Here is a 26,567-nt window from a genome sequence, read left to right on the forward strand (position 1 = left end):
TCTGGGTATATCAAAACAAAACAGAGCAAGAAGCTATGATACAGTAAGCAAACATAAAATAAACTAATACAATAACTTATAGATGGCTCGGAGACAACAGTCAATATCAAATCACGTAAAGAAGCTGACCATGATTGCTTCAACAAGCTCTCAAAAAAAAAAAAAAATCAGGGGACCGTCTGGATGAAGGTGCCTTCCTGGAATTACCAGGTGCAGATACAAAAGATTAATATGCAGAAACTCTTCAAGACATCAGGAATGAGGTCAGGAAGGAGATCAGGCAATATGCAGAACAAGCCAAGGAACACACAGATAAAGCAGTTTAAGAAATTAAAAAGGTTATTCAAGAACATAATGAAAAATTTAATAAGCTGCAAGAATCCATAGAAAGACAACAATCAGGAATTCAGAAGTTTAACAACTTCTAAATTACAGAATTGGACTACTCAATAGAAAGTCAGAAGAGCAGAATTGTGGAAGTGGAAGGTAGAATTAGTGAGATTAAAAATAAAACACTTGGCACCAATATATTTGAATAAAAATCAGATAGAAGAATTAAAAAAAAAAAAAGAAGAAACCCTAAGAATTGTGTGGGACTCTATCAAGAGAAATAACCTACGAGTGATTGGAGTACCAGAACAGGGACAGATAACAGAAAATACAGAGAGAATTGTTGAAGATTTGCTGGCAGAAAACTTCCCTGGTATCGTGAAAGATGAGAAGATATCTATCCAAGATGCTCATTGAACTCCACATAAGGGAGATCTTAAAAGAAAGTCACCAAGACATATTATAATCAAAGTTGCCGAAACCAAAGATAAAGAGAGAATTTTAAGAGCAGCTAGGGAAAAATGAAAAGTCACCTGCAAAGGAAAGTCAATAAGAAAAACCTCGGACTACTCGGCAGAATCCATGCAGGCAAGAAGGCAATGGGATGACTTATATAAAGCATTGAAGAAAAAAACTGCCAGCCAAGAATGTATATCCAGCAAAACTGTCTCTAAAATATGAAGGTAAAATTAGGACATTTCCAGATAAACAGAAGTTTAGGGAATTTGTAAAAACCAAACCCAGACTACAAGAAATACTAAAGGGAGTCCTCTAGTTAGAAAATCAATAACAGGTACCAACCCAAGACTAGAACACTGGACAGAACAACCAGATGTCAACCCAGATAGGGACATCACAAAAATAAATCAAGATGAAAAAATACTCAAAACAGGGAAACAGCAACATCATTATGTAAAGGAAGACAACATTAAAACAATAAAGAGGGACTAAGAAATGTAGTCATAAATCTTCACATGGAGAGGAAAACAAGCTGATATAAAGAAATAAAAGTTAGGTTTAAACTTAGAAAAATAGGGGTAAGTATTAAGGTAACCACAAAGGAGACTAAGTATCCTACTAATCAAAATAAAATACAAAAAAAAAAAAAGACTCAGCAGAAAGAAAATCAACAGCAAAGAATAAGAGGAAAAGACAATATATAAACTACTCAGCACAAAAAATTAAGTGGGAAAAAGAAACTGTCAATGACAAACAAAAAAAGACATCAAAGTGACGGCACTAAACTCATACCTATCCATAATTACCTGAATGTTAATGGACTAAATGCACCAATAAAGAGACAGAGAGTGGAAGAATGGATAAAAAAACAGGATCTGTCTATATGCTGCCTCCAAGAGACACACCTTAGACTTAGAGACACAGACAAACTAAAACTCAAACAATGGAAAAACATGTATCAAGAAAAAAAACAGTCAAAAAAGAGCAGGAGAGGCAATATTAATTTCTGAAAAAATAGATTTTAAAGTTAAATCCACCACAAACAATAAGGAAGGACACTGTTTAATGATTAAAGGGATAATATACCAGGAGGATATAACTATATTAAGTATTTATGCACTCAATGACAGGGCTGCAAGATACATAAAACAAACTCTAACAGCTCCACAATTATGGTAGGAGACTTCAAAACACCACTTTTGGTGAAGGACAGCACATCCAGAAAGAAGCTCAATAAAGACACAGAAGATCTCATTGCCACAATCAACCAACTTGACCTCATAGACATATATAAAACACTCCACCCAACAGCAGCCAAGTATACTTTCTTTTCCAAAGCACATGGAACATTCTCTAGAATAGACCACATATTAGGTCATAAAGCAAGCCTCAGCAGAATCCAAAACATCAAAATAGTACAAAGCATCTTCTCTGACCATAAGGCTATAAAAGTAGAAATCAGTAACAGACAAAGCAGGAAAAAGAAACCAAACACTTGGAAACTGAACAATACCCTGCTCAAAAATGACTGGGTTACAGAAGACATCAAGAATGGAATAAAGAAATTCACGGAATACAATAAGAATGAAAACACTTCATATCAGGACCTTTGGGACACAGCAAAAGCACTGCTCAGAGGTCAGTTTATATCAATAAATGCACACATACAAAAAGAAGAAAGGGCCACAATCAAAGAATTATCCCTACAACTTGAACAAATAGAAAGAAAGCAACAAAGGAAGCCCTCCGGCACCAGAAGAAAGCAAATAATAAAAATTAGAGCAGAATTAAATGAAATAGAGAACAAAAAAACAATTCAAGGAGTTAACAAGATCAAAAGCTTATTCTTTGAAAAAATTAAAAAATTGATAAACCTTTGGCCAAACTGACAAAACAAGAACAAGAGAGGAAGCAAATAACCCAAATAAGAAATGAGATGGGCAATATCACAATAGACCCAACTGAAATTAAAAGAATCATATTGGGTTACTATGAAAACTTGTACTCTAACAAATCTGAAAACCTAGAAGAAATGGATAAATTTCTAGAAACACACTACCTATCTAAACTAACACAAACAGAGGCAGAACAACTAAATAGACTCATAACAAAAGAAGAGGTGGAAAAGGTAATTAAAAAACTCCCAACAAAAAAAAAGTACTGGTCCTGACTGCTTCACTGCAGGGTTCTACCAAACTTTTAGAGAAAAGTTTAACACCACTACTACTAAAGGTATTTCAGAGCGTAGAAAAGGACGGAATACTCCCAAACTCATTCTATGAAGCCAACATATCCCTGATACCAAAACCGGGTAAAGATACCACACACACAAAAAAGAAAATAACAGACAAATATCCCTCGTGAACTTAGATGCAAAAATCCTCAACAAAATTCTAGCCAATAGAATTCAACAACATATCAAAAAGTAATTCACCATGACCAAGTAGGATTCATACCAGGTATGCAGGGATGGTTCAACATTAGAAAAACAATGAATGTAATCCATCATATAAATAAAACAAAAGACAAGAAGAACCCTGATCTTATCAATTGATGTGGAAAAGGCATTTGATAAAGTTCAAAACCCATTCGTAATAAAAACTCTCAGCAAACTAGGAATAGAAGAAAAATTCCTCAACATAATAAAGGGCATTTATGCAAAGCCAACAGCCAACATCTTCCTAAATGCAGAGAGTCTGAAAGCATTCCCACTGAGATCGGGAACCAGACAAGGAAGACCTTTATCACCACTCTTATTCAACATTGTACTGGAGGTCCTAGCCAGAGCAATTAGGCTAGATAAAGAAATAAAGGGCATCCAGATTGGGAAGGCATTCAGATTGGTAACAGCATCTCTGTTTGCAGATGACATGATCTTATACACAGAAAACCCTAAAGAATCCTCAAGACAACTACTGAAACTAATAGAAGAGTTCAGCGGAGTATCAGGATAGTATGATAAACATACAAAGAGCAGCTGGATTCCTCTACAGAACAAAAAGGACATCAAAGAGGAAATCACCAAATCAATGCCATTTACAGTAGCCCCCAAGAGGATCAAATGCTTAGGAATAAATCTTACCAGAGATGTAAAAGATCTATACAAAGAAAACTGCAAGACACTACTGCAAGAAACCAAAAGAGACTTACATAAGTGGAAAAAACATACCTTGCTCATGGATAGGAAGGCTTAATATTGTCATAATGTTTATTCTACCGAAAGCTATCTATAGATATAATGCAATTCCAATGACATTTTTTAATGAGATGGAGAAACAAATCACCAACTTCATATGGAAGGGAAAGAGGCCCCGGATAAGTAAAGCATTACTGAAAAAGAACAAAGTGGGAGGCCTCACTCTACCTGATTTTAGAACCTATTATACTGCCACAGTAGTCAAAATAGCCTGGTACTTGTACAACAACAGATACATAGATCAATGGAACAGAAATGAGAACCCAGACATAAATCCACCCACATATGAGCAGCTGATAATTGACAAAGACTCAAAGTCAGTTAAATGGGGAAAAGACAGTCTTTTTAACAAATGGTGCTGGCATAACTGGATATCCATCTGCAAAAAAATAAAATAAAATGAAACAAGACCCCTACCTCATGCCATGCACAGAAACTAACTCAAAATGGATCAAAGACCTAAATATAAAACCTAAAACAATAAAGATTATGAAAGAAAAAATAGGGACAATACTAGGAGCCCTAATACATGGCATAGAGAGTATACAAAATATTACTAACAATGCACAAACACCAGAAGAGAAACTAGATAACTGGGAGCTCTTAAAAATCAAACTATGCTCATCCAAAGACTTTACCAAAAGAATAAATAGATTACCTACAAACTAGGAAAAAGTTTTTAGCTATGACATTTCTGATCAGTGTCTGTTCTCTAAAATCTACATGATACTGCAAAAACTCAACTACAAAAAGACAAGTAACCCCATTAAAAAATGGGCAAACAATATGAACAGGCACTTCACTAAAGAGGACATTCAGGTAGCTAACAGATACATGAGGAAATTCTCACAATCATTAGCCATTAGAGAAATGCAAATCAAAACTATAATGAGATTCTATCTCACTCCAACAAGGCTGGCATTAATCCAAAGAACACAAAATAATAAATGTTGGAGAGGTTGTGAAGAAACTGGAACACTTATACACTGCTGGTGGGAATGTAAAATGGTACAACCACTTTGGAAATGGATTTGGAACTTCCTTAAAAAGCTAGAAATAGAACTACCATACGATCCAGCAATCCCACTCCTTGGAATATATCCTAGAGAAATAAGAGCCTTTGCACAAACAGATACATGCACACCCATGTTTATTGCAGCACTGTTCACAATAGTAAAGAGATGGAAGCAACCAAGGCGCCCATCAAAGGATGAATGGATAAATAAATTATGGTATAGTCACACAATGGCATACTACGCATCAATAAAGAACAATGATCAATCTGTGAAACATTTCATAACATGGAGGAATCTGGAAGGCATGATGCTGAGTGAAATTAGTCAGTTGCAAAAGGATAAATATTGTATGAGATCACTATTGTAAGAACTCCAGAAACAGTTTAAACAGAGAAGAGAATATTCTTTGATGGTTACTAGAGTGCGGAGGGAGGGAGAGGGGTATTCACTAATTAGATAGTAGACAAGAACTATTTCAGGTGAAGGGAAAGACAACACACAATATACGAGATGTCAGCAAAACTGAACTAAACCAAAAGCAAAGAAGTTTCCTGAGTAAACTGAACGCTTTGAAAGCCAGCTTAATAGGGGCAGGGGTTTGGGGACCATGGTTTCAGGGAATATCTAGGTCAATTGGCATAATAAAATCTATTAAGAAAACATTCTGCATCCCACTTTGGAGAGTGGCATCTGGGGTCTTAAACACTAGCATGTGGCCATCTAAGATGCATTAACTGGTCTCAGCCCACCTGGAGCAAAGGAGAACGAAGAACACCAAAGATACAAGGTAATTATGAGCCCGAGAGACAGAAAAGGCCACATAAAGCAGAGACTACATTAGTTTAAGACCAGAAGAACTAGATGGTGCCCGGCTACAACTGATGACTGCCCTGACAGGGAACACAACAGAGAATCCCTGAGGCAGCAGGAGAGCGGTGGGATGCAAACCTCAAATTCTCACAAGACCAGACTTAATGGTCTGACTGAGAGTAGAAGGACCCCAGAGGTCATAGTCCCCAGACCTTCTGTTAGCCCAGGACAGGAACCATTCCCAAAGCCAACTCTTCAGACAGGGATTGGACTGGACTATGGGATAGAAAATGATACCGGTGAGGCATGAGCTTCTTGGATTAAGTAGACACAGGAGACTATGTGGGCAGCTCCTGTCTGGAGGGGAGATGAGACGAGAGAGGGGGTCAGGGGCTGGCTGAATGGACACAAAAATTGAGAATGGAAAGAAGGAATGTGCTATCTCATTACGAGGAGGGCAACTAGGAGTATATAGCAAGGTGTATGTAAGTTTTTATGTGAGAGACTGACTTGATTTGTAAACTTTCACTTAAAGCACAATAAAAATTAAAAAAAAAGTGACATAAAAAAAACCATACCACAATAATAAAAAAAAAAAAAAGCTAGGTGAAAATAACACAGTCCTTATTCTCCAAAATTTTGCAGTCCGGTATGTGTATGGGAAAGCAGAGCACACAAACAATAAAACCACAAGGCCCAAAAGATGTTCTAAAGTCTTCAGTAAAGGTGTAAACTGAATATTGAGGAAGCATGAGAGGGCCACAGAATTCTGCCCTAGCATATCTGGCAGAGGGAACATGAACTACTTCCTCAGACATTGCCACCAGGTTCAGTGAATGTCACTTGACATTATTCATCCATCGCCACTCCACAAATGCTGGAAAGATCCTTTGCCCCTGGATCACTGAAATAATTCTTCCCTATTGTTCTTTCTATAAAGTCAAACTTTACTTATCCCTTAAGTAGGGTGTCCATAAATCTTAGTTTGTTCAGAGCCACCCTGTGTTGTTTTTCTTTCATCATGCAATTATTAGTAGTGCCAACTTTTGTTCTCAGAAGCACCCCAGTTTGGACAATAAATTACAACCACCTCAACTATAACTCTTCTTCTCAGCCTTAACCAACCTTCAGTCAAACAAAATTTCATGGAGGAATTGAGTTTTAAAAACAGGTAATTATTATTATTATTATTATCAACAATAGCACTGTTGTTTAAATTAATTCAAATTTTGATTTTTATCAAAGTAACATATGTAACAAGTCTAAAAAGGCAACGAGTACTACAAAATAATGAAATGTGCAAACACCTGGAGTTAGAAAACTAAGATGGAAGAACACGCTCAGCACTTCTCAACCTGAAAGAAGCGAATTAAAAATTCAAGCCTGAAGTTGCAATATTGAAGGATGCTATGGGCAAAATACTGAACGATGCCAGAAGCATCAAAAGAAGATGGAAGGAATACACAGAGTCACAGGACTGAAAAGCATGGGTCGCCGATGTTCAACCACTTCAGGAGGCAGCATATGACCAAGAACTGATAGTAGTGAAGCAAGAAGTCCAAGCTGCACTGAAGACATTGGAGAAAAAACAAGGCTTCAGGAATTGACAGAATATCAATGGAGATGTTTCAACAAATGGATATAGTGTTGGAGTTGCTCACTCACCTATACCAAGAAATTGGAAGACAGCTACCTGGCCAATCGACTGGAGGAGATTCACATTTATGCCCATTCCAAAGAAAGGCGATGCAACAGAATGCGAAAATTACAGAACAATATCGTTAATATCACATGCAAGTAAAATTTTGCTGAAGATCATTCAAAAGCAGCTACAGCAGTACAGCGATAGGGAACTGCCAGAAATTCAAGCCGAATTCAGAAGAGGACTTGGAATGAAGGGTATTGTTGCTGATGTCAGATGGATCTTGGCTGAAAGCAGAGAATTCTAGAAAGATGTTTACTTGGTTTTATTGGTCATGCAAAGGCATTTGACTGTGTGGATTATGGCAAATTATGGATAACATTGTGAAAAATAAGAATTCCAGAACACTTAATTGCGATCATGAGGAACCTGTACATAGACCAAGAGACAGTCATTTGAACAGAACAAGGGGATGTGGAGTGTTTTAAAATTCAGCAAAAGTGTGCGTCTGGGTTATATTCTTTCACCATATTTATTCATTCTGTATACAGAGCAAATAATCCAAGAAGCTGGACTATATGGAGAAGAATGCTACATCAGAATTGGAGGTAGACTCATTAACAACCTGTGATATGGAGATGGCACAACCTTGCTTGCTGAAAATGAAGAGGACTTGAGGCACTTACTGATGAAGTTCAAAGACTACCGCCTTCAGTGTGAATTACACCTCAACATAAAGAAAACAAAAATCCTCACAAATGGACCAATAAGCAACATCATGATAAAACCAAAAAACCAAACCTATTGCTGTTGATTCCAGGACCCTATAGGACAGAGTAGAACTGCCCCATCGGGTTTCCAGGGAGTACCTGGTGGATTCAAATCACCGACCTTTTAGTTAGCACCTGAACTCTTAACCACTGCGCCACCACGGTTTCATGATAAACAAAGATTGATGTTGTCAAGGATTTCATTTTACTTGAATCCACAATCAATGCCCATGGAAGCATCAGTCAAGAAATCAAATGATGTATTGCATTGGGAAAATCTGCTGCAAAAGACCTCTTTAAAGTGTTCGAAAGCAGACATCACTTTTCTAAAAATTGTGCTTCAGGTGGAAGTTTACAGCTTAAGTTAATTTCTCATACAAAAATTTATACACATATCGTTATGTGACATTAGGTGCAATCCCTATAATGAGACAGCACACTCCTTTGAACCCTGGGTTTCTTGTGCCCTTTCGACCTGTTCCTGCCCCCTCCTGCCCTTCTCATCCTGAACAGGAGCCTCCCATGTGGTCTCGTGTATCTGATCGAACTGAGAGCACTCTTCGTATTGTTTTATGTTTTATAGTCCAGCCTAGTTTTGTCTGAAGAGTGGGTTTCAGGAATAGTTTCACTTCTGGGTTAACAGAGCTTCTGGGGGCCATGGCTTCGGGGGTTCCTCCGGTCTCAGTCAGACCATTAAGTCTGGTCTTTTTATGTGAATTTGAGTTCTGCTCCACACTTTTCTTCTGCTCCCTCAGGGACTCTCTGATGTGTTCCCTGTCAGAGTCATCACTGATGGTAGCCAGGTACCATCTAGTTCTTCTGGTCTCAGGCTGATGGAGTCTCTGATTTTTGGGCAAATATTTTCCTTGTGTCTTTGGTGTTTTTCATTCTTCTTTGCTCCAAGTGGGTTGGGATCAGTTGATGCATCTTAGATGGCCACTGACAAGATTTTAAGACCCCAGACACCACTCACCAAAGTGGGATGCAGAACATCTTCTTAATAAACTTTGTTTTGCCAGCTGACCTAGATGGTCCCCAAAACCTTGGTCCCCAGGCCCCAGCCCCAGCTACTCTGTCCCTCGAAGTGTTTGGTTGTGTTCAGGAAGCTTCTCAGCTTTTGCTTCAGTCCATTTGTGCTGACTTGCCCTGTATTGTGTGCTGTCCTTCCTTTCACCTAAGGTGATTCTTGTCTATTATCCAGTTAGTGAATTCTCCCATCCCTCCCTGCCCACCCTCAAAATCATCAAAGAATGTTTTCTTCTGTGTTTAAACCTTTTCTTGAGTTCTTATAATAGGGATCTCAAAAGAATATTTGTCCTTTTGGGACTAATTTAACTCAGCATCATGCCCTCCAGATTCATCCATGTTGTGAGATGTTTCAGATTCACTATTGTTCTTTATCATTGCGTAGTGTTCCATCGTGTGTACATACCATAATTTGTTTATCCATTTGTCTGCTTATGGGCACCTAGGTTGTTTTCATCTTTTTGCTATTGTGAACAGTGCTGCAATGAACATGAATGTACATATATCTATTCATGTGACAGCTCTTATTTCTCTAGGACATAGTCCAAGGAGTGGGATTGCTGGATTGTATAGAACTTTTATTTCTAGCTTTTTAATGAAATACCAAATCCATTTCCAAAGTGGTTGTACCATTTTACATTCCCACCAGCAGTGCGTAAGTGTTCCAATCTCTCCACAACCTCTCCAACATTGATTATTTCGTGTTTTTTGGATTAGTGCCAGCCTTGTTGGGTGAGATGGTATCTCATAGTTTCAATTTGCATTTCTCTAATGGCTAATGGTCATGAACACTTCCTCATGTATCTGTTAGCCACCTGAATGTCTTCTTTGGTAAAGTGTTTGTTGATATCCTTTGCCCGTTTTTTAATTGGGTTATTTGTCTTTTTGTTGTTGAGGTGTTGCAGTATCTTGTAGATTTAAGAGATTAGACCCTTATCTGATGATATGTTGTAGCCAAAAATTTTTCCCCATCTCTAAGTTCTCTTTTTATTCTTTTGGTTAAGTGTTTTGATGAACATAAGCGTTAGATTTTTTTTTTTTAATAACTTTTATTAAGCTTCAAGTGAACGTTTACAAATCCAATCAGTCTGTCACATATAAGTTTACATACATCTCACTCCCTACTCCCACTTACTCTCCCCGTCTTGAGTCAGCCCTTTCAGTCTCTCCTTTCTTGGCAATTTTGCCGGCTTCCCTCTCTCTCTATCCTCCCATCCCCCCTCCAGACAAGAGTTGCCAACACAATCTCAAGTGTCCACCTGATATAATTAGCTCACTCTTCATCAGCGTCTCTCTCCCACCCGCTAACCAGTCCGTTTCATTTCTGATGAGTTGTCTTGGGGGATGGTTCCTGTCCTGTGTCAACAGAAGGTCTGGAGAGCATGACCGCCGGGATTCCTCCAGTCTCAGTCAGACCATTAAGTTTGGTCTTTTTATGAGAATTTGGGGTCTGCATCCCACTGATCTCCTGCTCCCTCAGGGGTCCTCTGCTGTGCTCCCTGTCATCGATTGTGGCCGGGCACCAACTAGTTCTTCTGGTCTCAGGATGATGTAGGTCTCTGGTTCATGTGGCCCTTTCTGTCTCTTGGGCTCTTAGTTGTCGTGTGGGCTTGGTGTTCTTCATTTTCCTTTGCTCCAGGTGGGTTGAGACCAATTGATGCATCTTAGATGGCCGCTTGTTAGCATTTAAGACCCCAGACGCCACATTTCAAAGTGGGATGCAGAATGATTTCATAATAGAATTATTTTGCCAATTGACTTAGAAGTCCCCGAAAACCATGTTCCCCAGACCCCCGCGCTTGCTCCGCTGAGCTTTGAAGCATTCATTTTATCCCGGAAACTTCTTTGCTTTTGGTCCAGTCCAATTGAGCTGACCTTCCATGTATTGAGTGTTGTCTTTCCCTTCACCTAAAGCAGTTCTTATCTACTGATTAATCAATAAAAAACCCTCTCCCACCCTCCCTCCCTCCCCGCCTCGTAACCACAAAAGTATGTGTTCTTCTCAGGTTTACTATTTCTCAAGATCTTATAATAGTGGTCTTATACAATATTTGTCCTTTTGCCTCTGACTAATTTCGCTCAGCATAATGCCTTCCAGGTTCCTCCATGTTATGAAATGTTTCAGAGATTCGTCACTGTTCTTTATGGAAGCGTTTGATTTTTACGAGCTCCCGGTTATCTAGTTTCTCTTCTGGTGTTTGTGCATTGTTAGTTATGATTTGTATTCTGTTTACGTCATGCATTAGGGCTCCTAGTGTTGTCCTTATTTTTTCTTCCATGTCCTTTATCATTTTAGATTTTATATTTAGGTCTTTGATCCATTTTGAGTTAGTTTTTGTATGTGGTATGAGGTATGGGTCTTGTTTCATTTTTTTGTGGATAGATATCCAGTTATGCCAGCACCATTTATTAAAGAGACTGTCTTTTCCCCATTCAATGAACTTTGGGCTTTGTCAAATATCAGCTGCTCGTAGGTGGGTCAAATTACCTCTGCATTTTCCGTTCTGTTCCATTGGTCTATGTATCTGTTGTACCAGTACCAGGCTGTTTTGACTACCGTAGTGGTATAATAGGTTCTAAAATCAGGTAGTGTGAGGCCTCCCACTTTGTTCTACTTCAGTAATGCTTTACTTATCCGGGGCCTCTTCCCTTTCCATATGAAGTTGGTGATTTGTTTCTCCATCTCATTAAAAAATGTCTTTGGAATTTGGATCAGAATTACATTGTATCTGTAGATCACTTTGGGTAGAATTGACCTTTGCACAATGTTGAGTCTTCCTATCCATGAGTATGGTATGTTTTTCCATTTATGTAGATCTCTTTTGGTTTCTTGCAGTAGTGTCTTGTAGTTTTCTTTGTGTAGGTCTTTTATGTCTCTACCCATTTATGTCTCTAAAAAAATTAGGTTTATTTCTAAGTATTTTCTCTTCTTGGGGGCTATTGTAAACGGTATTGGCTTGGTGATTTACTTTTCGAGTTCTCTTTGTTGCTGTAGAGGAATCCAACTTATTTTTGTATGTTTAACTTATATCCTGATTCTTTGCTGAAATCTCCTATTAGTTCCAGTAGTTTTCTTAGCAGTTTTCTTCTCTAATCTTTATTATTTCCTTTCTTTTTTTTTTTTTTTTTCTTTCGGTTCCTAAGGGCTTCTTTTGTTGCTCTTTTTCTGTTTTTTTTTTTTTTTTTTAGTTGTAGCGCTAATGTTTTGATTTTGACCCTTATTTCTTTTGGATGTGTACATTTATTGCTATAAATTGACCTCTGAGCACTGTTTTTGCTCTGCTCCAAAGGTTCAGGTAGGATGTGTTTTCATTCTCATTTGATTCTATGAATTTCCTTATTCTGTCATTGATTTCTTCTTTAACCCAGTAGTTTTTGAGCAAGGTGTTCTTTAGTTTCCATGTATTTGATTTTTTTTTTTCCTTGCTTTTTCTGTTATCTATTTCTACTTTTATGGCTTTATGTTCAGAAAAGAAGTTTTGTATTATTTTAATGTTTTGGATTCTGTTAAGGCTTGCTTTGTGGCCTAATATGTGGTCTATTCTGGAGAATGTTCCATGTGTGTTGGAAAAGAAAGCATACTTGGCTGCCATTGGGTGCAGTGTTCTGTAAATGTCTATGAGGTCAAGTTGATTGGCTGTAGCATTTAGATCTTCCATGTCTTTATTGAGCTTCTTTCTAGAAGTTCTATCATTCACCGAAATTGGTGTGTTGAAATCTCCTACTATTATTGTGGAGCTGTCTATTTCTCTTTCCAATGGTATTAGAGTTTATTTTATGTATTTTGGAGCCCTGTCATTGGATGGATAAATATTTATTATGGTTATGTCCTCCTCGTGTATTAAGCCTTTAATCATTACACAATACCCTTCCTTATCCTTTGTGGTGGATTTTGCTTTAAAGTCTATTTTGTCAGGGATTAATATTGCCACTCCTGACCTTTTTTGGTTATTGTTTCTTTGACTTTTTTTTTTCCATCTGTTGGTTTTTAGTTTGTGTCCCTGCGTCTAAGGTGTGTCTCCTGTAGGAAGCATATAAACGGATCATGTTTTTTTAATCCATTCTGCCTTTCTCTCTTTCTCTTTGTTGATGCATTTAGTCCATTTATATTCAGTATAATTATTGATAGGTATGAGTTTAATATGGAAACCCTGGTGGCATAGTGGTTAGGTGCTATGGCTGCTAACCAAAGGGCCGGCAGTTCAAATCCACCAGGCGCTCCTTGGAAACTCTATGGGGCAGGTCTACTCTGTCCTATAGGGTCGCTATGAGTCAGAATCGACTCAGCAGCACTGGGTTTGGTTTTTTTTTAATGAGTTTAATGCTGTATTTGATGTTTATTTTTGTGTGTGTGTGTGTGTGGTGTTGACAGTTTCTTTGTTCCACTTAATTTCCTGTGCTGAGTAGTTTTTCTTTAAGTATTTTCTTTTCATCATTTTCATTATTGTTGACCTTGTATTTATTGAGTCTTTGTTTTTCTTCTTTTTATTTTGCTGGGTAGATTTGTTAGTTTCCTTTATGGTTACCTTAAAATTTACCTCTATTTTTGCTAAGTTTAAACCAATCTTTTATTTCTCAATATTACCTTAACTTCCTCTCCATATGAAAGTTCTATGATTACACCTCTTAGTCCCTCTTTTTTGTTTTAATGTTGCCATCATTTTACATATTGACATCTCTGTTTCCCTATTTTCAGTGTTTTAGCTTTGACTTATTTTTGTGCCTTCCCTATCTGGGTTGATATCTGGATGCTCTGTCCTGTGTTCTAGTCTTGGGCTGTTATACGATATTGTTCGTTATCTAGCCAGAGGATTCCCTTTAATATTTCTTGTAATTTTGCTTTGGATTTTACCAATTTCCTTATCTTCTGTTTATTTGGAAATATCCTAATTTCACCTTCATATTTGAGAGACAGTTTTGCTGGATACATAATTCTTGGCTGGCAATTTTTTTCCTTCAAGGCTTTATATATGTCTTCCCATTGCCTTCTTGCCTGCATGGTTTCTGCTGAGTAGTCAGAGTTTAGTCTTATTGACTCTCTTTTGTAGGTGACTTTTTGCTTATCTCTAGCAGCTCTTAAAATTCTCTCTTTATCTTTGGTTTTGGAAAGTTTGATTATAATATGTCTTGGGGACTTTCTTTTGGGACCTATCCTGTGTGATGTTCGACGAGCTTCTTGGGTAGATATCTTGTCTTTCAAGATATTGGGAAAGTTTTCTGCCAACAAATCTTCAACAATTCTCTCTGTATTTTCTGTTATTCCCCCTGTTCTCTAATCACTCATAGGTTATTCCTCTTCATAGTGTCCCACATAACTCTTAGGGTTTCTTCATTTTTTTTTTTTAATTCTTTTATCTGGTTTTTCCTCAAATAAATTGGTGTCAAGTGCTTTATTTTCAATCTTACTAATTCTGACTTCCATTGCCTCAATTCTGCTCCTATGATCTTCTATTGTGTTGTCTAATTCTGAAATTTTATTTTTAATCCTTTGGATTTCTGTTTGCTGTCTCCCTCTGGATTCTAGCAACCTGTTAAGTTTGTCATTATGATCTTGTATTGCTTTCCTGAATTCCTCTATTGCTTTGTCTGTGTGTTCCTTGGCTTGGTCTGAGTTTTGCCTGATCTCCTTCCTGATCTCTTTAAGAGCTCCACATATTAATCTTTTGAATTCTGCCTCCAGTAATTCCAAGATATTCTCTTCTTCCAGAAAGTTTCCTGGTTCTTTGTTTTGGTGGCTTGCTGGAGTCATCTTGGTCTGCTTCTTTATGTGATTTGACGTTGAGTATTGCCTCTGAGCCATCAATAAGTTATTATATTTATTTATTTATTTTATGTTTGCTTACTATGTCCTAGCTTTGTGTTTTGTTTTGTTTTGATATGCCCAAATAGGCTGGGTGTCTAAGCTACTTTGGTTATTGGCATCTTTGAAGCTCTCATGTCTTGTCACCAGGTGGTTAGAGCTGCTACTAGGTGTGTCAGCCCAGGAATCCATTTACTTTTCTTGTTGTGGATTCAGCTCAGGTGTCCAGGTTATTAGTTCTTGAGTATGTGATGCAGACTCTCACCTACAGTTCTAGATGGGCAGGGAAATATAGGTGTGATTGGAGCAGGCACAGGTATCTGTCTGCAGTAGGGGGCTATGTGGTGAGCAAGGTAGGTGGCTGATGGCTGCCCCTGGGTGCCTAGGTGGAAGATGTTTTCCTGTCTCCTAGCTCATAAGTTGGTGGGTTTTGCAGCTGAACTTCGGGCACCATGCTGTTGGCCGTAAGGACTGGGAGGCACCACTTATTCTCAGAATCCTGTCATGGGTGGCTAGGTGGAATGGGTGAAACTGCCAGCCCTCAGGTCCCTGATGTGGGTGGGTGAGGACCCTGCTTAATGGGCAAGGTGGTGTCAAACGTCAAGAATCTGCCACTGCCCCTTGGCTACTCCAGTTGAAAATAAGTTTCAGGTTTACACCCTGTTGTTATATCCTAATGTGGTCCTACGCTATTGAGTCAGCCCACTCAAGTCTAGGCAAGGGTGAAGGATATTCAAAGTCCAGGGACCCCTTATGCCTGTGCCTAGGCAAAGGGGCAGTGCCTGCCTTGAGTTCCTGGCTTAGGAGATGTGGTGATTTTTTAAAGCCTTAAGACTCATTTGGGTGTAGTTAGTCCTGAGTACTCAGCTTAGGGGAGTTGGATGCTTTTTTGTTTGTTTTTTTTTTTTCCCTAAAGGTGCAAGACTGGTTTGGGCATGATAACTCCTATTTCTTGTATAGGAGACATGGCAATTGTTGAATACTGCCAGATTGGTATCAAAACAGAGCAGGGAAGGAGGTGGGTAAAGGGAAAAGAGGCACTTCTCTGCTAAGAAAGTCCCAGAAGGGGAGAGGTTATTTTGATCCTGCATGGTAGATTAGATGCTTACACTTAACTTCTGCAAATCCAGCGCTGCTTCCCCCTGGCTCCAGAGGCTTGTGCAGCTCTCCATTGCTGGGTCTCTCCTGACATGGTGAAACATCTCCTGAGCACTACGGCTTGTCTCAGCCCATGTGGGCAAGCCAATGCTGCCCTCGGGGTGCCAGCTATTTCAATTCTGACACGTCTTTGCTGCTTCTGAACTGTCTCTCCCTCCCCCTGTCATTCAATCTGACTCCTCAACTTTGTCTTTGATGTTCAGGGCTTCTAGATTGTGATATATAATCAATTCACTTGTTTTCTCAGGCCTTTGTTTTAAGAGGGACCACAGGAAACTTCTGACTATTGCACCATCTTGCCCCTCTGTCCACAAAGATCTCACTTTGAGGACTAAGGTGTCTCTGACCCAAGGAATGATATTTTCAGTAGCCTCATATGCATATGAAAGCTGGGCAATGAATAGGGATGACCGAAGAAGAATTGGTGCCTTTGAATTATGGTATTGACAAAGAATACACGATATACCACGGACTGCAGAAGAACGAACAAGCCTGTCTTGGAAGAAGTATAGCCAGAGTGCTCCTTTGTTGTTGTTGTTGTTAGGTGCCGTAGAGTTGGTTCTGACTCATAACGGCCCTATGTACAACAGAATGAAAACTGCCCGGTCCTGCGCCATCCTCACAATCATTGTTATGCTTGAGCCCATTGTTGCAGCCGCTGTGTCAATCCATCTCTTTGAGGGTCTTCCTCTTTTTTGCCAACCCTCTACTTTACCAAGCATGATATCCTTCTCCAGGGACTGATCCCTCCTGACAACATGTCCAAAGTATGTAAGACACAGTCTCACCATCCTTGTTTCCAAGGAGAAATTTGATTGTACTTCTTCCGAGACAGATTTGTTCATTCTTTTGGCAGTCTATGATATATTCAATATTCTTCAACAACACCATAATTCTAAAGCTTCAATTCCTCTTTGATCTTCCTATTTTCGTTGTCCAGTTTGCCCGTGCATATGAGGCAATTCAAAACACCATGGCTTGGGTCAGGCACATCTTAGTCTTCAAGATGACATCTTTGTTTTTTAACACCTTAAAGAGGTCTTTTGCAGCAGATTTGCCCAATGCAATGAATCTTTTGATTTCTTGACTGCTGCTTCCATGGGTGTTGATTGTGGATCCAAAGTGCTCCTTGGAAGCAGGAATAGTGGGACTTTGTCCCATGTACTTTGGACATGTTGTCAGGAGGGACCAGTGCCTGGAGAAGGAGATCATGCTTTGTAAGGTAGAGAGTCAGCGAAAAGGAGGAAGACCCTTAACAAGATGGATTGATGCAGTGGTGCAACAATGGGCTAAAACATAGCAATGATTATGTCGGTGGTGCAGGACCAGAAAGTGTTTCATTCTGTTGTACATAGTGCCTCTGAGAGTTGGAATGGACTTAATGGCACCTAACAACGACAACAGTACTACAAGCCAGTTACCATCAAGTCCATTCCAACTCATGGCAATATCATGCATATCACAGTAGAACTGTACTCTGCAGAGTTTTCAATGACTGATTTTTTGGAAGCAGATCACCAGGCCTTTCTTCCAAGGTACCTCTGGGTGGACCTGTGACTCCAACCCTTTGGTTAGCAGCTGAGTGCATTTGCACCACCCAGGGATTTCCTAGTACTACAAGGCTTACGATAAAAAAAATCAAGTCCCCTGCCTCACTCCTCTACATCCTGTTTCCTGCTCCCCAAGATCAATCACTTCTAACTCTTAGCTATTCTCGTATTTGCCACCATTTTGCTAAATAATGTTATTTATTGATTTTATAATTTTATATCAATAATTTTACACTTATTGGTTATACAATTTTATTATAATAGTAATACCTATTGACACCCTACTGTGAAGATGACATAGGACAGAGTAATGTTTCACTCTGTTACATATGAGATAGCTGTGCGCCAAAGAGCCCTCATGACGCAATGGTTAAGTACTCAGCTGCTAACCAAAAGGCTAACAGTTCCAACCCATTCAGCAGCTCCAAGGGAGAAAGACCTGGTCATCTGCTCCCATAAAGATTACAGCATAGGAAACCCCATGGGGCAGTTCTACTTTGTCATATAGGGTCGCTCCAACTCAGAATTGACTTGACGGCACATAATAACAACAATGGCCATGAGTTGGAGCTGAACTGAACAGCAACTAACAACACTACCCTGAAGAAGAGACTGTAGCTCTTTCCTTCACAACCTCCCTCTCAACTGCCCAACACATCACTTTATCTCCTTTTTCCTAGCTTCCAATGTTTCTTTTTATTGAAGAGACTCTTCCCTCCCCATCGAATGGACTTAACGCCCTTGTCAAAAATCAGTTGACTGTAGATGTTGAGTTTATTTCTGGACTCTAAGTTCTATTCCGTTGATCTATATGTCTTTTGTTATACCAGTACAGGCGATTTTGATTACTGTAGGTGTATAATATGTTTTAAAATCAAGAAGCACGAGTCCCCTTACTTTATTTTCTTTCAACATTGCTTTAGTTATCTGGGGACTCTTTCATTCCATATAAAGTGGAGGATTGGTTTTTCCATGTCTGTAAAGAAGGCTATTAGAATTTTGATCAGGAAAGCGTTGAATCTATAGATCGCTTTGGGTAGTATTGACATCTTAACAATATTAAGTCTTTCAATCCATAAACATGAAACATCTTTGCATTTATTTAAGTCTTCTTTAATATCTTGCTTCCAGTATTTCTTAACTGATGTTTCCTCCTCTCCCATCTCCCATTGTCTTTGTCCTTTAGGATTTATATATAGATGTAGTTTTTTAAAACTTTTTCCTTACATATTAGTGGAGTTTTCAGGTGGTGAGCACGTTTTCAACACACCATGTTTAGCCAGAAGCTGTTATTATTTATCTTTACCATTGTATTTGCCCCGGTCCACTTCACTCACTACTCTGTGCTAATTTGCTGAGTAACAGCCCTGGAGAAACACTTTTGCCACTGCAGTCCTTGCAAGAAAGTATTTGTGATCACCCACTCAGCTTCTTGGGCCCTGGTGATCAGCAGGCCTTGAGTCTTGGCCGGTATGTAAGGCTGTTTAAGTTTTCGTTCAAGACCCCTTCAGGACCAGCTCATCCTCTGGAGATAAAATGTCTTTATGAGATGGATTCACTTTTCTTTTTATCTAATAATACTTTCAGAGAGGCACGTGAAAGTGATTTTTTTAAACCACGTGGGACACTGTTCAAATATAAAACAGTATTATTATCAACATTTACAAAACGGAAAAAAATTCATAAAAGTTTAAATTATATCATCAAGATGCTACTTCTCCCAACTCCTTTAGTCATTCAACTTCAGACTGCATTTCCAACTCTACGGCATTCAGCAAAGGAAATGCTTTGTCTTGGTTTCCAGGACACAGTGCAGAGTGGACTCACTCTTTGTGTTAAATGAATGACTCAGCAGGTTCATCTGAGGCACCTGGTTCCCACTTGCTCACTCTTCTTCTCATTCCATAGTGACCATGCCAAATCCGAAAGGCACCAGGTTTTTTTTTCATAAGTATAACAAGGCCCTACTTTTAGTGGGGAGACCAGTTTTCTTCACAAGTGGAATGAGTTAAAAGGAAATAAAATACTCCACAAATTCAGTGCATAAGTTCAACTTCAGGAATCTTCAGCAGGAATAGCATTACAGAATATCATTTTGCTGAACTATATGCAGTGTTTCTTAAATCCAATGACTTTCCCACTGAATTCATTCATTTATTCAGAAGATGTTGGTTGAGTGCTTCCTACATTCCAGACATTAAGAGTAGTGGATAAAAGTAATAGTTGACGTTTTTCCTAGTGTTTAGTATTTCTATATTTTACATATGTTAACTCATTTAATTCCCATAATAATCATACAAGAGCTATTACTATGATTGAATTTTACAGTTGAGAGAACTGAGGCACAGAAAGGTTAAGTAACTTAATTAGTCTACACTAGTGGTTCTCAATCTGGAGTGATTTTGCCCCCCAGGGAATATTTGGCAACACCTGTGGACATTTCTGACTGTCACAATTAGGGACAATATCAGGGAGGCCAGAGGTACTGCTAAACATCCTACAGTGCACAGAAGAGCCCCTACAACAAAGAATAACTCAGTTCAAAATGGCAATAGTGCCAGTATTGAGAAACTCTCATCTATACCAATCAGCACATGGCATTCTCCCAGCAACTGTTATTGGACCAAGGATGGGGACATGACTTAGTCTGGCTTAATCAGGCTAAAGGAGAGGTTTCTTCCATTCATTCTCTCCACCTGGATATGAACAAGAAGCATGTAGTCCTGACATCCAGTGGCAGCCATCTTATTATACTAAGAAGAATCAGCCTTAGAAGGAAGCTGACGCTGAGGACAGCAGAGTAAAGGGACAGAAGATAACCTATATCCTTAATGACATCACTGCATAGCACTGACTCATATCACTTCTGTAACCCAAGGCATCTCGGGACTTTAAGTTGTGTACAATGATACATTCTTACTATGTAAGGGCTTGAGTAGAAGTGTTTGATTTCAGGCAGCTGAAAGCATTATGACCAAAATTTTGCTAATCACAGGCAATATCTTGGAAAATTCAGCAAAGTCTCTTTCACGTGGTCGGGTTCCTCTTCATAAATTCACACTTCTTCCTTCTGGCTGACCTTTGTCTCATAAAGAAATTAGGAAAGACATTTTTCAGCTTGACTCCCCTCCTGTCTGAATGAACACACACATACTAGAGACTTTGCAAAATCAGTAGGCAAGGATTTAGGGTACAGTGGCACATGACAGGGAAGAAGAAGGAGGAGGCCAAAGAAGAAAGTTGAAATCTAGGTGGAAACATGGAATATTATCTACATGGGAAAAAATAGAGAACAGTGAATTGGTGAAATCTGTGGTAAAGACAACCTGTTTGTCAGGAATTTAGAAAATGGAGACTGAGCTGGAGTGATTTGAAGGAAGTGGGCTTGGGAGCAAATGCCATTCCTGGGTATTCCAGGTGACTTGGACTGATGTGCTAAGGGAATTGGAAAAAGTGCTCTTTAAGTATCCTTCCAGCCTAATATTCTATCGTGTGAAACTAAAGAAAATAATAGCCCAAACTGGTAGCCATACTGCATACATGGGCTCCAATGATGACAATTGCCATTATTTCTTCTGGAAGTCACAGTTATGGTATTGCTCAAGTACCTCCAAGAGGTAGCATAGAGCAGACTGCCTCTTTTATATCATTAGGCACATCTGTGAGAAGGTGAATAGAGACGGGAGCTAGAAGCTCAACATAAGAAGCTTGAGAATGCCTTAAGTACAGTGTATTGGTTGACCTTCTTAAGTATGTATGCCATATTAGGGGGTTTTCCAGACTCTTCGTAAATAGATATCATTTTGTTTTGTTTTGAAAATAAATCCTTAGTTTGGTTTCTGAGCCCTGGAAAATGCAATCATTTCAGTATGTTCTACCAAAAATAATGGATATTTTCGCAGTGCCCAGTACTTGACATTACATTTTTTGCTTGCCCACATGATCTCAATGAATGTTAATTCCTCTCTTCCTGGGCTGGACTGTAAGCTGTTGGTAAGCACACACTCCCCCCAGGAAACTACCCTCCTTCAGACCTCTCTAACATGAACAGAAAAACAAAACAAAATAGAGAAACCAGGTAAGAGGTTCCCACCATTCTGTCTCCCAGCTCCCAGGACATCAGAGCAAGAAAGATGGAGTCAGGACAGAGGGGAGGAGGACTACGGGGTACATGGCAGATCCGAAAGTGCAGGTGGCACCAGATGTGTGCTCAAACATTTCTTGACTTTTCATTTCCCTCTGAAAAATGTCACAGAGTTCATGGACTCCTCTCCTTATTGAAATGTTTAGCTGGACCCCCGAGTTTCCTGTTTTTTTCCTTTTTACTGTGACCCAAATGAGATTTGATTTGATAATTCTTTGTAGAAGCATGCCAGAAGAGTGACCTTTGCTGTCATCCATATTCAACGTTTCTGCTGAAGGGCACACACATGACCCAGCCCTCTCCTGCTGAGCCTCCCAGGGGCCTGCAGCTTGTGCACGCTTGTTGCACAATCAGGTCCTGTGTTGTCACATCAGGCTCTCTCCCTTTGAGACTGAAGCTAAGCCCCTGAGATACCTGAAGAGTCCTGCTGCTTTTAGAAGGAGTCTCACCTGTGGCCAGGGATTGAAGCAATCACAATAACTGCTTAAGTAAAACTACTGCCAGTCAATATACAGACTTTCTGAATACCTATTCGATAGCTAGCACCACGATGCGTGTCATGATTGATACAAAGAAATGTACCCTCAGTTAAAACCAGTCCATATGAACATATGTTATTGTTGTTGTTAGGTAACATTTAGTCAATTTCAACTCATAGTGACCCCATGTGACAGAGTAGAACTGCTCCATACGGTTTTCTCGGCTGTAATCTTCCTGGGAGCAGATCCCCAGGTCTTTCTCCCATGGAGCTGCTGGGTGGATTTGAAGTGACAACCTTCTGGCTAGCAGCCAAGCGCTTAACCACTGTTCCTTTACGAACCTATACAAGCTGATATAAACATTGTTGTTGGCTGCTTTTGAGTTGGCTCTGACTCATCACCTTCGTATATAAAACAGATTAAAATGTTGCCTTGTCCTGTGCCATCTTCACAATCTTTAGTATTTCTGAGTCTATCGTTGAGGCTATTGCGTAGTGCCATCCAGCCTAGGGGCTCATCTTATAGCACCATATCAGACAACCTTCTGCTGTGGTTCATAGCGTTTTTAATTGGCTACTTTTTGGAAGTAGACCTTTCTTCCTCGTCTGTCTTAGTCTGGAAACTCCATGAAATCTGTCCACCATGGATGACCTTGCTGGTATTTCAAATACCAGTAGCATAGCTTCCAGCATCATAGCAACATACAAACCACCCCAGTACAACCAACCAACAGACAGGTGGCAGATGGACCCATAAAGGGAATGTAAGCATAAGTGCTTAGTTTTAGGACGTGTAGGAGTTGATGGTCTGTTAGGGAAATATCTTTGTGCTGTTTTTTATATATGTGCTGCTAGCACATTTTCTCCACAGGCCATCACTCATCCTTGCCTCTAGAGCTCAGATTCAGTCACTTCCCATTCCTTCCTCACCTGCGTACCCCTGCTCAGTTTAAGAATTAAGCTATCTTTTCTCAGATTTCCTTAATTTCTTTCTCTTGTATAGGGCAACCAAGGACCATACAAGGCTCAGAATAAAAAAAAAAAATTTTTTTTTTCACTGCACAAAAAATAAAAATAACCCCACTTAAAACTAATCAACTCCAAGAAGAAAACGAGGTCTACACAAGCATTTCCTCCTGTTACCTACATGAGAGAAATTCCTCCCAGCTTCTTGTTCATGCTCACTTTTTCATTTTTGTTCATTTTCTAGTTCATTTCATGTGATTTTCCTGGATCTTATTTTGGTCATTGGTATCAAAATTGACAATCAATGAACCCATTTTAACGTAAGTCAAGCGTTGCTTGAACGCTGCCCTTCCCATTCTTAGAGGCCCTGAGATCAGTTTGTTGTTCTTAGGAGCTGCAGAGTCAGTTCGCACTCACGGCAGAAGAAACACTGCCTGGTCCTATGCCATCCTCACAATCATTGTGATGTTTGAGCCCATTGTTGTAGCCACTGTGTCAATCCATCTCATTGAGGGTCTCCCTCTTTTTTACTGACCCTCTACCTTACCGAGCATGATGTCCTTCTTCAGGGACTGGTCCCTCCCGATAACATGTCCAAAGTATGTGAAATGAAGTCTCGCCATCCTTGCTTCCAAGGAGCACTCTGGCTGTACTTCTTCCAAGACAGACTTGTTCATTCTTCTGGCAGCCCATGGTATATTCAATATTCTTTGCTAACACCATAATTCAAATACATCAATTCTTCTTTCGTCTACCTTGTTCATTGTCCAGCTTTCATATGCATACAAGGTGAATGAAAATATCATGGCTGAGGTCAGGTGCACCGTAGTCCTCAAAGTGATGTCTTTGCTTTTCAACACTGTAAAGAGGTCTTTTGCTACAGATTTGCCCAATGCAATATGTCATTTGCTATCTTGACTGCTGCTTCCATGGGTATTGATTGTGGATCCAAGTAAACTGAAATTGTTGACAACTTTAGTCTTTTCTCCATTTATCATGATGTTGCTTATTGGTCCAGTTCTGAGGATTTTTGTTTTCTTTTTTTAACATTTTTTAAAATTGTGCTTTAGATGAAGATTACAGAGCAAATTAGTTTCTCACTAAACAGTGAGTACACAGATTGTTTTGTAGCATTGGTTGCCAACCCCAGGATGTGTCAACACTCTCCACTTCTTGACCTTGAGTTCCCATTTCTGTTGGCCCAGGTTTTCTGTCCCCTCCTGCCTTCCCATCTTTGCCCCTGGGCTGATGTGCCCATTTAGTCTGGTATACATTGTTGAGCTATGTGTATTATTGTTTGTTTTACGGGCTTGTCTAATCTTTCGCTGAAGAGTAAACCTCAGGAGTGACTTCAGTACTAAGTTAAAAAGGTGTCCTGGGGCTAGGGTTTCTTCAGTCTCTGTCAAACCAGTAAGTCTGGTCTTTTTTCATGAGTTTGAATTTTTGTTCTACATTTTTCTCCAGCTCTGTCCGGGATCTTCTATTGCGATCCCTGTCACAGCAGTCAGCGGTGGTAGCCAGGCACCATCTAGTTGTACTGGACTCAGTCTGGTGGAGGCTGTGGTACTTGTGGTTCATAGCCCTTTGGACTAACCTTTCTCTTGTGTCTCTGGTTTTCTTCACTCTCCCTTGCTCCAGATGGGGTGGAATCAATGAAGTATCTTAGATGACCACTCACAAGCTTTTAAGACCTCAGCTGCTACTCACCAAAGTAGGATGTAGAACATTTTCTTTGTTATGTTATACCAATTGAGCTACATGTCTCCTGAGACCACGGTCACTAGCCCTCAGCCCAGTAACTCGGTCCCTCAGGCAGTTTGAATGTATCTATAAAGCTTCCATGACCTTGCTTTGGTCAAGTTGTGCTGACTTCTCCAGTATTGTGTACTGTCTTACCCTTCACCAAAATTACCACTTATCCATTGTCTAGTAAGTATTCCCCCCCAACCCTCCCCTCCCTTATAACCATCAAAGACTGTTTCTTTTGTGTGTAAACCTTTTCATGAGTTTTTATAATAGTGGTCTCATATAGTATTTGTCCTTTTGTGAACGACTTATTTTACTCAGCATAATGCAATCCAGATTCATCCATGTCGTGAAATGTTTCGCAGACGCTTCACTGTTCTTTAGCGTTTAGTAGTGTTCCATTGTGCGTATGTACCTTAATTTGTTTATCCATTTGTTTGTTGATGGATGCTTAGGTTGTTTCCTTCTTTTTGCTATTGTGAATGATGCTGCAATGAACATGGGAGTGCATATGTCTATTCATGTTACGGCTGTTATTTCTCTAGGATATATTCCTAGAAGTGGGATTGCTGATAGTAAGGTATTTCTATTTCTAGTTTTTTAAGGAAGTGCCATATCATTTTCCAAAACAGTTGTACCACTTTGCGTTCCCACCAGCAGTGCATTAGAGCTCCCTGCATCCTCTCCAACATTTGTTATTTTCTTTTTTGATTCATGCCAATAATGTTGGGGTGAGATGGTATCTCACTGTAGTTTTGATTTGTATTTCTCTAATGGCTAGTGATTGCAACCATTTCCTCTTGTGTCTGTTAGCCTCCTGAATGTCTTGTTTGGTGAAATGTCTGCTCATATCCTTTGCCCATTTTTTCATTGGACTATTTGTCTTTTGGTTGTAGTTGTGTTGCAACTTGGACTTCTTCCTACAGTACCATTGATTCTTTTTTTTTTTTTTTTTAATTGTGCTTTAGGTGAAAGTTTACAACTCAAGTTAATTTCTCATACAAAAATTTATACACATGCTCTTTTGTGACATTAGTTGCAATCCTCACAATGTGACAGCACACTCCCTCTTTCCACCCCGGGTTTCCTGTGTCCATTCAACCAGTTCCCGCCTCTTTCTGCTTTCTCGCTCTGCCTCCAGGCAGGAGCTGCCCATATGATCAAGAATCAATGGTAATTCAGATAAAAAAAAAACCTGAGAGGTTTTTTTTTTATCTGAATTACCATTGATTCTTGATCATATGCTACCTCCCGAATGGTTTAATGTCAACCAATTCTTTTTGGTATGTGGCTCTTTGATGCTTCCTGCCTCATTCAATATTTTGTCCATAGAATCTTTCAAAATTGGAACTTGAGGCTTGAATTTTTCTTCAGTGCTTTCACCTTCAGAAATGAATGCCAAGCATGTTCTTCTCATTTTCTAACTCCAGGTCTTTGCACATTTCATTATAATACTTTGTCTTTCCAAGTTGCCCT

The sequence above is a fragment of the Loxodonta africana genome, chromosome 25 (genome assembly GCF_030014295.1).
Source record: "Loxodonta africana isolate mLoxAfr1 chromosome 25, mLoxAfr1.hap2, whole genome shotgun sequence".
In the NCBI taxonomy this organism is placed as follows: domain Eukaryota; kingdom Metazoa; phylum Chordata; class Mammalia; order Proboscidea; family Elephantidae; genus Loxodonta; species Loxodonta africana.